The 11,980-nt window shown below is 44.7% G+C and overlaps 1 pseudogene; it reads left to right on the top strand.

Moving 5' to 3' along the window:
* The first annotated feature begins 5,882 nt into the window (after positions 1–5,882).
* Positions 5,883–7,007, top strand: LOC140848370 (small ribosomal subunit protein uS2 pseudogene; annotated as a pseudogene).
* The last annotated feature ends 4,973 nt before the right edge of the window (positions 7,008–11,980 follow it).

Here is an 11,980-nt window from a genome sequence, read left to right as displayed (position 1 = left end):
TTACTTCCCACAAACCATCTCTACAGTGTGTTTTGGAGGGACTGCTATAGATGGAAGTGTTCCTAAGGCTGAATAGCTGTCACCAGAGGTAATTAAACCACAGTAAAGAAACTAGAACAGTTAATTACTAAGAAAATGCAAAATTAAATCAATTATCTCCAAACTCAATCAAGGGATAGACAAAGAGTACAGAATATGATACCTAATATACAAAGAATGGAGGAGGAAGAAAAAGGAGGAGAAAAAAAGAACCTTCAGACTGTGTTTGTAATAGCATATTAAGTGAGTTAAGTTAGACTTTTAGATAGTAAGGAAGCTAACCTTGAACCTTTGGTAACCACAAATCTAAAGCCTGCAATGGTAATAAGTACATACCTATCCATAATCACCCTAAATGTAAATGGTCTGAATGCACCAATCAAAAGACACAGAGTCACTGAATGGATAAAAAAACAAGACCCATCTGTATGCTGCCTACAAGAGACTCACTTGAAACCCAAAGACATACACAGACTAAAAGTGAAAGGATGGAAAAAATATTTCATGCAACTAATAGGGAGAAAAAAGCAGGAGTTGCAGTGCTTGTATCAGACAAAATAGACTTCAAAACAAAGAAAGTAACAAGAGACAAAGAATGACATTACATAATGATAAAGGAGTCAACCCAACAAGAAGATATAATCATTATAAGTATTTATGCACCCAACACAGGAGCACCTACATATGTGAAACAAATACTAACAGAATTAAAAGGGGAAATAAAATGCAATACATTCCAATACATTCATTCTAGGAGACTTCAACACTCCACTCACTCCAAAGGACAGATCAACCAGACAGAAAATAAATAAGGAGACAGAGGCACTGAACAACGTGTTAGAACAGATGGACCTAATAGACATCTACAGAACTCTACATCCAAAAGCAGCAGAGTACACATTCTTCTCAAGTGCACATGGAACATTTTCAAGAATAGATCATATACTAGATCACAAAAAGAGCCTCAGTAAATTCAAAAAATTTGAAATTGTACCAACCAGTTTCTCAGACCACAAAGGCATGAAACTAGAAATAAATTACACAAAGGAAATGAAAAATCCCACAAACACATGGAGGCTTCACAACATGCTACTAAATAACCAATGAATCAATGACCAAATAAAAGCAGAGATCAAGCAATATATGGAGAAAAATGACAACAATAATTCAACATCACAAAATCTGTGGGTCTCAGCGAAGGCTATGCTAAGAGGACAGTGTGTTGCAATACAGGCCTACCTCAGGAAAGAAGAAAAATCCCATATGAACAGTATAAACTCACAATTAATGAAACCAGAAAAAGAAGAACAAATGAGGCCCAAAGTCAGTAGAAGGAGGGACATGATAAAGACTAGAGCATAAATAAATAAAATTGAGGAGAATAAAACAATAGAAAGAAGCAATGATAGCAAGAGCTGGTTCTCTGAGAAAATAAACAAAATAGATAAACCCTTAGCCAGACTTATCAAGAAAAAAAGAGTCTACACACAAACAGAATCAGAAATGAGAAAGGAAAAATCATTACCAAAAGCACAGAAATACAATGACTTATGACAGAATACTATGAAAAACTATATGCTAACAAACTGGATAACCTAGAAGAAATGGGCAACTTTCTAGAAAAATACAACCCTCCACGGCTGACCCAGGAAGAAACAGAAAATCTGAACAGACCAATTACCAGCCATGAAATTGAAGTGGTAATCAAATACCTACCTAAGAACAAAATCCCTGGACCAGAAGGTGTTACCACTGAATTTTATCAAACATTTAGTGAAGATGTAATACCCATCCTCCTTACAGTTTTCCAAAAGTAGAAAAAGAAGGAATACTTCCAAACTCATTCTATGAGGCCAGCATCACTCTAATACCAAAACCAGGCAAAGACACCACCAAAAAGAAAATTACAGACCAATATCCTTGATGAACATAGATGCAAAAGTACTCAATAAAATACTAGCAAACCAAATTCAAAAATATACCAAAAAGATTATCCATCACAATCAAGTAGGATTCATTCCAGGGATGCAAGGATGGTACAACATTTGCAAATCCATCAACATCAAGAAGAACAAAAACCACATGCTCATCTCCATAGATGCTGAAAAAACACTTGACAAAATTCAACATCCATTCATGATAAAAACTCTCAACAAAATGGGTACAGAGGGCAAGTACCTCAACGTAATAAAGGCCATATATGAGAAACCCATAGCCAACATTATACTTAACAGTGAGAAGCTGAAAGCTTTTCCTTTAAGATCAGGAACAAGACAAGAATGCCCACTCTCCCCACTTCTATTCAACATAGTACTGGAGGTCCTAGCCACAGCAGTCAGACAAATACAAAGAAATAAAAGGCATCCAGATTGGCAAGGAGGGAGTTAAACTGTCACTGTTTGCAGATGATATGATATTGTACATAAAATCCCTAAAGAATCCACTCCAAAACTATTAGAGCCAATATCTGAATTCAGCAAAGTTGCAGGATACAAAATTAATACACAGAAATTTGTAGCATTCCTATATACTAACAATGAACTAGCAGAAAAAGAAATCAGGAAAACAATTCCATTAACAGTTGCATCAAAAAGAATAAAATACCTATGAATAAACCTAACCAAGGAAGTGAAAGACCTATACTCTGAAAACTGCAAGACACTCATGAGAGAAATTAAAAAACATACCAATGGAAACACATCCCGTGCTCATGGATAGGAAGAATTAATATTGTCAAAATGGCCATCCTGCTTAAAGCAATCTACAGATTCAATGTAATCCCTATCAAAATACCAACAGCATTCTTCAATGAACTAGAGCAAATAGTTCTAAAATTCATATGGAACCACAAAAGGCCCAAATAGCCAAAGCAATCCTGAGAAGGAAGAATAAAGCTGGGGGGGATTATGTTCCCCAACTTCAAGCTCTGCTATAAAGCCACAGTGATCAAGATAATTTGGTACCAGCACAAGAACAGACCCACAGACCAATGGAACAGACTAGAGAGCCCTGATAGAAACCCAACCATATATAGTCAATTAATATATGATAAAGGAGCCATGGACATACAATGGGGGAAATGACAGCCTCTTCAACAGCTGGTGTTGGCAAAACTGGACAGCTACATGCAAGAGAATGAAACTGGATCACTGTCTAACCCCACACACAAAAGTAAACTCAAAATGGATCAAAGACTTGAATGTAAGTCATGAAACCATAAAACTCTTAGAAGACAACATAGTCAAAAATCTCCTGAATATAAGCATGAGCAACTTCTTTCTGAACCCATCTCCTCGAGCAAGGGAAACAAAAGCAAAAATGAACACATGGGACTACATCAAACTAAAAAGCTTCTTTACAGCAAAGGACACCATCAAAACAGAACAAAAAGGCATCCTATAGTATGGGAGTATATATCTGTAAATGACATATCTGACAAGGGGTTAACATCCAAAATATATAAAGAACTCATATGCCTCAACTCTCAAAAAGCAAATAATCTGATTAAAAAATGGTCAGAAGATATGAAGAGACAATTCTCCAAAAAAGAAATTCAGATGGCCAACAGACACATGAAAAGATGCTCCACATCACTAATCATCAGGGAAATGCAAATTAAAACCACAATGAGATACCACCTTACACCAGTTAGGATAGCCAGTATGGAAAAGACTAAGAACAACAAATGCTGGTGAGGATGCAGAGAAAGGGGAACCCTCCTACACTGCTGGTGGGAATGTAAGCTAGTTCAACCATTGTGGAGAGCAATATGGAAGTTTCTCAAAAAACTAAAAATAGAAATATCATTTGACCTGGGAACCCCACTCCTTGGAATTTACCCAGAGAATACAACTTCTCAGATTCAAAAAGAGATATGCACCCCTATGTTTATCCCAGCACTGTTTACAATAGCCAAGATATGGAAGCAACCTAAGTGTCCATCAGTAGATGAATAGATAAAGAAGGTGTGGTACATATACACAATGGAATACCGTTCTGCCATAAGAAAGAAACAAATCTTATCATTTGCAGCAACATAGATGGAGCTGGAAGACATTATGTTCAGTGAAATAAGCCAGGAGGAGAAAGACAAGTACCAAATGATTTCCCTCATTTGTGGAGTATAACAAGGAAGCAAAGCTGAAGGAACTCACAGACTCCAAGAATGAACTAGTGGTTACCAAAGGGCAGGGGTGTGGGAGGGCAGGTGGAGAGGGAGGGAGAAGGGGACTGAGGGGTATTATGTTTAGTACACATGGTGTGGGGGATCACGGGGAGAACAGTGTATCACAGAGAAGGCAAACAATGGATCTGTGGCATCTTACTACACGGATGTACAGTGACTACATTGGGGTATGGGTGGGAACTTGATAATATGGGTAAATGTAGTAACCACATTGTTTTTTCATGTGAAACCTTCATAAGAGTGTATATCAATAATACCTTAATAAAAGAATTAAAAATCAATAAGTAAATAAATAAAATGATTTCCAAGCTGAGATAATGGTGGGCTGGCTGGCACCGAAATTTACATAACTTATCATCTTTTCCCATCTATATAATTAAGGCAGCTACACCCTCCCTCAGCCAGTCTGGCCTTTCTTTCCCAACTCAAACCCCCACTTTATGTGAGTATACATGTAATTCCCTTGGGGGGCTCGGAGCCTGTCTTGAAATAAGGCACATCAGAACCACAGGTGACTTAGCCCCCAGTCTTGCACCCTGACATGGCACCCACGTCCTTGCTTGGCCTCACTTACTAACTTGGGGATACATTGAAAGCTCCCCAGGATGGGTGGGGGGTTTACAGACATTCCTGTCCTAAGCCCATGAAGAGGGGAGGCATGGAGCCCAGATCACCCTTCCCCTGCCCCCCCACCCCCAGCTCCATGGAGACAGAAATGTGGTCCTGCTGGGCAGGCGGCCCTGGTTTTCACAAACTGCGTGTGACAGCATCTGGAGGACTCTGTGATATACGGTGCCTTCCAGAGGACAGGATGCAGATGCTTGGGGGAGGGTAACTGGAGTGCAGAGCAAGAAGATGCTTCTGTCCCTGTAGTTCAACGCATCAATTACAAACCACATTTTCAGATTTGAAGGCAAGTGTTGACATTTCTCTTTCCTAAGCTTTGGCCTTTTGTGTTCAAGGTAAGTTTGAGAGGCGGGTAGCTTTTACCCCAAAGTGACTTCTTCCCTTCTATCCATCATCTGTGTCTGCTTGGTGACCAGGTCATGAGCATAGCACCCCACTCCACTGCCCTGGCCCCAGCCAGCCACAGGCCCCTAGCGCTCACACGTGGTCTTTCCTGGGAGCAGAAGGTACACACAGATGCACAGCCACATCCACAGCCTTTTGGAGACAAAGCCTGGGACTGAGCAGGGCACTCAGCATGGGCTGTCCCCTCCCCTCCCCGTTCTGTCCAGTGCCACTCATGGTCCTGAATCCATCCGCTGTGTACCCTGTGCTTCCACCCTCCCACCTACAGGGAGTCAGGAATGAGCCTGCACGTCCCTGAGAATCCCACCGACACGACGGCTGCAGTCTCTTCCTGCATTGTGTGGATTTCTTGGAATTGCCTTCGTACAGAGCAAACAGACAGCTTCGAATAATAGGCTGGTTTCCTACACAGCTTGCCATGGCTGGCTCAGGGTTTAGAGAGCATGGACCCACCTCCTGGAACTTCATCTGGACACAGATAAGTGCTGTGCGTGTGTTTGCGTGTGTGACACAAGGAACATTTGTAAGCTAAATTATTTAGATGATCTGTATTCACCCAAATTTTTGCAAACAGGAGATTGCACTCAGGACTTAAACTTTAATTATTATTAAAAATAATCCCTTTCCGCACTTGGTGAGGGGTCCATGTGGCGTTGTTCTGGGGTCCCGTCGTAACTTAAAGGGAAACTTTCACAATGTCCGGAGCCCTTGATGTCCTGCAAATGAAAGAGGAAGATGTCCTCAAATTCCTTGCAGCAGGAACCCACCTAGGTGGCACCAACCTCGACTTCCAAATGGAACAGTACATCTACAAGAGGAAAAGCGATGGCATCTACATCATAAATCTGAAAAGAACCTGGGAGAAGCTGCTGCTGGCAGCTCGTGCCATTGTTGCCATTGAAAGTCCGGCTGATGTCAGTGTCATATCTTCCAGGAACACTGGCCAGAGAGCTATGCTGAAGTTTGCTGCGGCCACTGGAGCCACTCCCATTGCCGGCCGCTTCACACTTGGAACCTTCACTAACCAGATCCAGGCAGCCTTCCGGGAGCCGAGACTCCTGGTGGTCACTGATCCTAGGGCTGACCACCAGCCTCTCACAGAGGCATCCTACGTTAACCTGCCCACCATTGCCCTATGTAACACGGACTCCCCTCTGCACTACGTGGACATTGCCATCCAGTGCAACAACAAGGGAGCTCACTCAGTGGGTCTGATGTGGTGGATGCTGGCCCGGGAAGTTCTGCGCATGCGCGGCACCATCTCCCGTGAACACCCGTGGGAGGTCATGCCTGATCTCTACTTCTACAGAGATCCTGAAGAGATTGAAAAGGAAGAGCAGGCTGCTGCCGAAAAGGCCGTGACCAAGGAGGAATTCCAGGGTGAATGGACTGCTCCCGCCCCAGAGTTCACTGCTGCACAGCCAGAGGTCGCAGACTGGTCTGAAGGCGTGCAGGTGCCCTCCGTGCCTATTCAGCAGTTCCCCACTGAAGACTGGAGTGCTCAGCCTGCCACTGAAGACTGGCCCGCGGCTCCCACTGCTCAGGCCACCAAGTGGGTAGGAACCACCACTGAGTGGTCCTAGGCTGTTCCGCAGACTCTTAAACAGAAAGGAAACAAGGTTGCAGAAAATAAACAGTTTCTAGAAGTTATGTCCATTTATTTCTGTTCAGGTTGCCTGGGATTACTTGAAGTCCCTTGACACAGGTTTTACTTAAAAAAACCACTATAGATAAAGTGTATTGCTTTGCACTTGGGCATTTTCTGGAGCTTCTTTTCTGTGTAAGGAACATCTGTGCTCTGAAAGCAGGGAAATGATTGCCTGTAACCCAAGGAATGTGTTTCCAAAGTTGATAATGTTATCCCTTGTTGGTAAATTTTGTGGAGCTCAGAGTTTAATAGGTTGTTGGTGACAGTTCTACTATTTGTCAGTTTTGTGGCCAGTCCATAGGTGACATCTGGCACCTGAAGACTTGGAGATGCAGCAGGAAGGGGTAAGCAGCTGCCAGGTGGGAGTCAATCTGTTATGTCAGGGTACATTTCCCACAAGGCAGGTAAGAAGTGAAAGTGTTGTTGACCTCTGAACAGCCTCCTCCAGCCCAGAACATGCTGCCGAGGAGTTCTGTGCCCCTCCGGTGCCACCCAGCCTCTCGCCCCCTGCACAGCCCCCCATGGTGACAGCGCATCGTAGAAGTCTGAGAGTGAATGCAGCCCCGCCCACTTCAGGTCCCACTACCTCTTTCAGGACAAGTGTGTATTTAGTGGACAAGTGTGGCACCTTAAGACAGTTCTGTTTCAAGAACTGAACCCTAGTCTCACACATTATTCTCCATTTCTTAAAACATTACATAAGGGAAATGACCAGTCCCCCAGATACAGTCAATAACCAAAATTTCAGGGGCAAGTGGGAGAGAGAAAACATTTTGAGAATAAATAGGGGTCCCATTTTTTTCTGGGAAATACCGTCCCTACCCATTTCTAGCATCCTGAGTCATCAGACATTTCTAGAACAACTTAGTTCCAGATGAAATAAAGAGCATGAATGGAAATTCAATTTTAGAAAGTCAAAAAAAAAATTATCTAGTAAGTTTTCCAGTGTTGGTGGGAAGTGGATTAGGCACCATCCTAACTGACAGACAGTGGGGCAACAGCATGGCAGAAAGGGGAGACGAGTGCCCTCAGGACCTGGGGTCCATCTGTCCCTTCTGAGGACAGGGACTCCATGGTGGATTCAGCCTCTGCAGCAGTGCAAGCTGCAGGCAACTTCCATCTGCCTTGAATTTTACCTGCCCAGGGGTAATGGGGGAGTCAGTTACACCAAGAAATTCGGCTCCCTTCCAGGCAAGCAAGGCTTCCAAGGCTTCACATGACCGTGGTGGAGGCCCAGAAACCTGGGAAATGGTCAGTGTGGTGCCATGCAATAGCCAGGATTATATGTCCAGAACCTGCTGGCCCAGGGCCCCCGAGGGTGACCGCAGCCATCTGGTATTCAAGGTTACATTCAGACACAGCCACCGGCCACTTTCCAGCAGGACCAGCAGGCACTTGTTAGGAGGGGAAACCAGGACCTGTGTGGAGATGTCCTGCCCATGTCCTCTGCACGAGGCTGTGATGCATGGCGGGACTGGGCCCAGGTGAGTGGGGGTCCGGAGGTATACATCCTTGCTCAGGCGCATGCCAGCCACACTACACACAGAGGCAAGGTGCGCCTCCTCTGGCTGCTGGGCCACCGTGACTTGCAGCCTTGGAGCTGGACGAGGACCTTCTCCATCTCCGGCCACCCATGGATCTTTCTGCAGTTGCCATGCAGGTGCCCTGGGAAATTCGCCAGCCAATTATTTCCAATGGAGAAAAAACATCAACACCCTCCACAGCAGTAGTTTACTCACTAATCAGTTAAGCACTGACTCCCTAGTCCAGGTGGACTCCCTAGTCCAACTATAAGATGGAGACCCACATAGAGCCAAAAGTGAAACACATGGAAAAGTAGATGTCAGTCTGCTGAAATGTGCTAGGGGAGCTTGGGGGCAGGAGAGACTGGTGGGCTTCATGGAGGCGGTGGGCACCTCACTGAGCCTGGAAGGATGAGGAGGCTGAAGCCAATAGCAGGCAAAAGAAAATTCCAGGGCTGGGGGATCAGCACAGTGGTCAGGGAACGAGGGGTGGAGGGTGTCAGAGGATGGTGAGGCATCTCCAGGCCAAGGCAGGGCACGCAGGGGACACCAGAGGGGTCAGCACAAGGCTGGAGGGATCAGGGAGCCACACCAAGGGGACTTTCAGAAACATATCAGAGGCTTGAATGGTGACTTCCTGAGCTGGCAAGTGACAGGCTGGGAAGGGAAAGGGTGGGTCTGGGAGCCCATGTGGGTGCCCAGAGCCAGGGCCCCCTGGGTGGTTTCAGGCAGTGCCTGGTAAAGTGTCACCAACAAGATGTGACCCACCGGCTACACAGCTGTCCAGCCCGGGGGAGGGCAGGCTGTCAAGATGGTGTCCAGGGGCCATTAGTGTCATTGATTTCCTCAGCGGGAATTGTCTGCTGCTAAAGGTTATTGCATCTTTAAAACATGAGTCAGGACTCCTCTCCAGGCCCACCACACTTCCACTGTGGGCCCTCAAAGCATGGCCCCTGCACCAGGGGAAGCGATACCAGGAGGGAAAAGGGCACGTTGATTTCACCCATCCAGCCTCCCCTTTCTGATCTTTTCTCCACTTCAATGCCGTCCCTTCCGCTCAGGTACCAGAGGTCTCATATTATTTCCCTCTTCCCAGAATCAGAGATTTCAGACTGGAGGGAACCTTAAGGGGCTCACCCAGTCTAGGGGTCAGCAAACTTTACTGTAATGGGCCAGACAGTAAATATTTATTTGCTGGTCTCTGTTGCAACTGTTCAGTCCTGCAGTTGTCGTGTGAAAGCAGCCATGAAAACATGGAAGTGAATGGCATGGCTGTGTCCCAATAAAACTTTATTCATAGAAACAGGCAGTGCACCAGGTCTGGCCTATGGGTCATAGTCTTTCATTTCTGATTTAGGGTTCAACATTCTCATTCTACAGATGCTGCAGCTGAACTCTAGAGAGATGAACGGATTCGACGAAGACTCAGAAAGCTGGAAGTCCACTAGGAAGTGTGGGGATGTTTGTGTTTTCACTGAGGTAGAGAAAATGAAAACAGGCAAAGGATTTTTATTATTATTAAGGGTGTTCATTCAAATAAACTTCAAATCCTGCCAGGCAACTACTGGCACTTCACAATTAGTTATTCATTATAACTGATCTTTCCTCTGGGCCTTAGCATCACCTACTGAGCAGCACAATGCATCTCACCACTGCAGTCGGGCACTGTGCGAGGTATGAGGAATCTCAGCACAGACGGGCTCCTTTGCTGTGTGGTGGAGACATTATGCGGCCCTCCCGCTGAGCTGTGGGGCTTTGATGGGTGAGACCTTGGCTATGAGACCACGCCGGAAACGCTGGGCTTCCCCCAAGTCTCAGTCATGCTCTCTGGTAAGAGCCCCTTATTATTCTCATGGTCAGCCACAGGTACCAGGTATCCCAAATAAGAAGAAAGCAGACATGTTAAGTGGAAAAATCACGGGGATCAGTGATGAACGGGCAGTGGCCAAATGGGCCAGTGCTTGGAAGCCTGACTGGCCTTCCTCTCAGACGTGATAGTTCCAAGTATTTGGACCACCCTGTCGGCACGTCAGATTTAAAATATGACACGTGGAATAATGAAAAATGGCCAACATCTCACCACCGTCTTTTGATTAATGGGTAGTTCCTCAGAGATTGATCCGTTTGTTTGATTTTGTTACTCAGAGTGACTGATGGCTATTTTAAAAAATACTTAGCTTTAGAGTTACTCTACATGAGATAATTTTCATATGCCTTGTATAGCCCCGTTCAGAATAATTGGACTTTATTGCCTTCCTTCCATGCATGAACTGAAGGTCCCTGGAGAAGGAAAACAGGTTCGGACTTTGTTGCTCTAATTTTTCCATGCAGATCAGCTGCTGTATTCAGAGAGTGGCTCTGGCCAGATGGCCGGCCAGCCTTGTAGTGACATTTCCCATTTCCCGTCTATTACTCACCAGTGGAAAATAATGTGATGTGAGTTCCCCATTTCGGGTAATATATGTGGTTATATCCTTGTTGTACCTGCACTGAAGACAAATGACTTATCATGCAATAATTTCTTACCTCTCTAGGGAAAAAATAGGAGAAACAACGGTTCACCGCATTTGGCAGGAGAAGAGAACCGTCACTGTTAAGGCATTCAGCAGGACAGCTAAATTTAATTTCCTAATTTCTTTTTTTTCCTTATTGCATATTTTTCTGTTACATGGTGGGCATAAACCTTATTTTTGCTGCTTAAGGTACTGAAGCTCAGGCCTTAGAAGGGGTCGTCAGACCTGCTGGTTTTGGCCACATCACCAGGATGGCCTTATGGTAAACACTCATCTGATGCAGAGCTGAGGTGGCAAAGATGAGTGGAAAAAAAGTCTAATTTTAACGTCAGGGCTGAGTCAAATGTACTGAATTCTTGTTCTAAGTTGTTTGAGAATTTTCACTTTAGAAAATATTAATTATTGCTCTTCACTGTTTAACACACTGCTGCCAATACTGTAAGTTCGCCCTTGGTTTTCAACATCTCTGATCTCACTCTTCAAGGTAATTTTTTAAGCTATCACTCCTTTTAATGATGGTTAAAGATGAGCAAATAGTAATAATAACATTATTAATAAAGTATGCAAAATTGAATAAAAGTATGCAATGTTTCTTCCACCTTAACATGTGCCAGGCAGTGTGGTCAGAGTACTCACCCCTAAATCATTTAATTGTCCTCAGTCTCCTTTGGGGCAGGTACCACTGTCACCACCTTTTCCCAGTGGGGACAAATGAGGCCGGAGAGGAAGACAACCCGTTCAGGCCCCACAGTCTGAACAGGATTTAAACCCACAAATCTGATTTCAAGTTTTCAGCCTCTGTGTATTGGGGAAGTCAAGTGCCAGGCAACTCTCCTTTCTGGAACATTCCAACCTTTCCCTTTGCAGAAAGAAGGCAACTCAAGTTACCTCCCAGTTTTGCTCTTCCTGTTGAGATGCAGTTCTCTTCCTGCCTGCTTCTCACAGGAAGGCAGAGCCAGGGTGGGGTCCAAGGAGCAGGGTGGGGGTCCTTCTCCCATCAGTCAATCCTGAGGAATGTGGGCCCTTTGAGCAGCCCACC

The sequence above is a fragment of the Manis javanica genome, chromosome 3 (genome assembly GCF_040802235.1).
Source record: "Manis javanica isolate MJ-LG chromosome 3, MJ_LKY, whole genome shotgun sequence".
Taxonomy (NCBI): Eukaryota; Metazoa; Chordata; class Mammalia; order Pholidota; family Manidae; genus Manis; species Manis javanica.
This window is presented reverse-complemented; position numbering and strand designations above follow the sequence as displayed.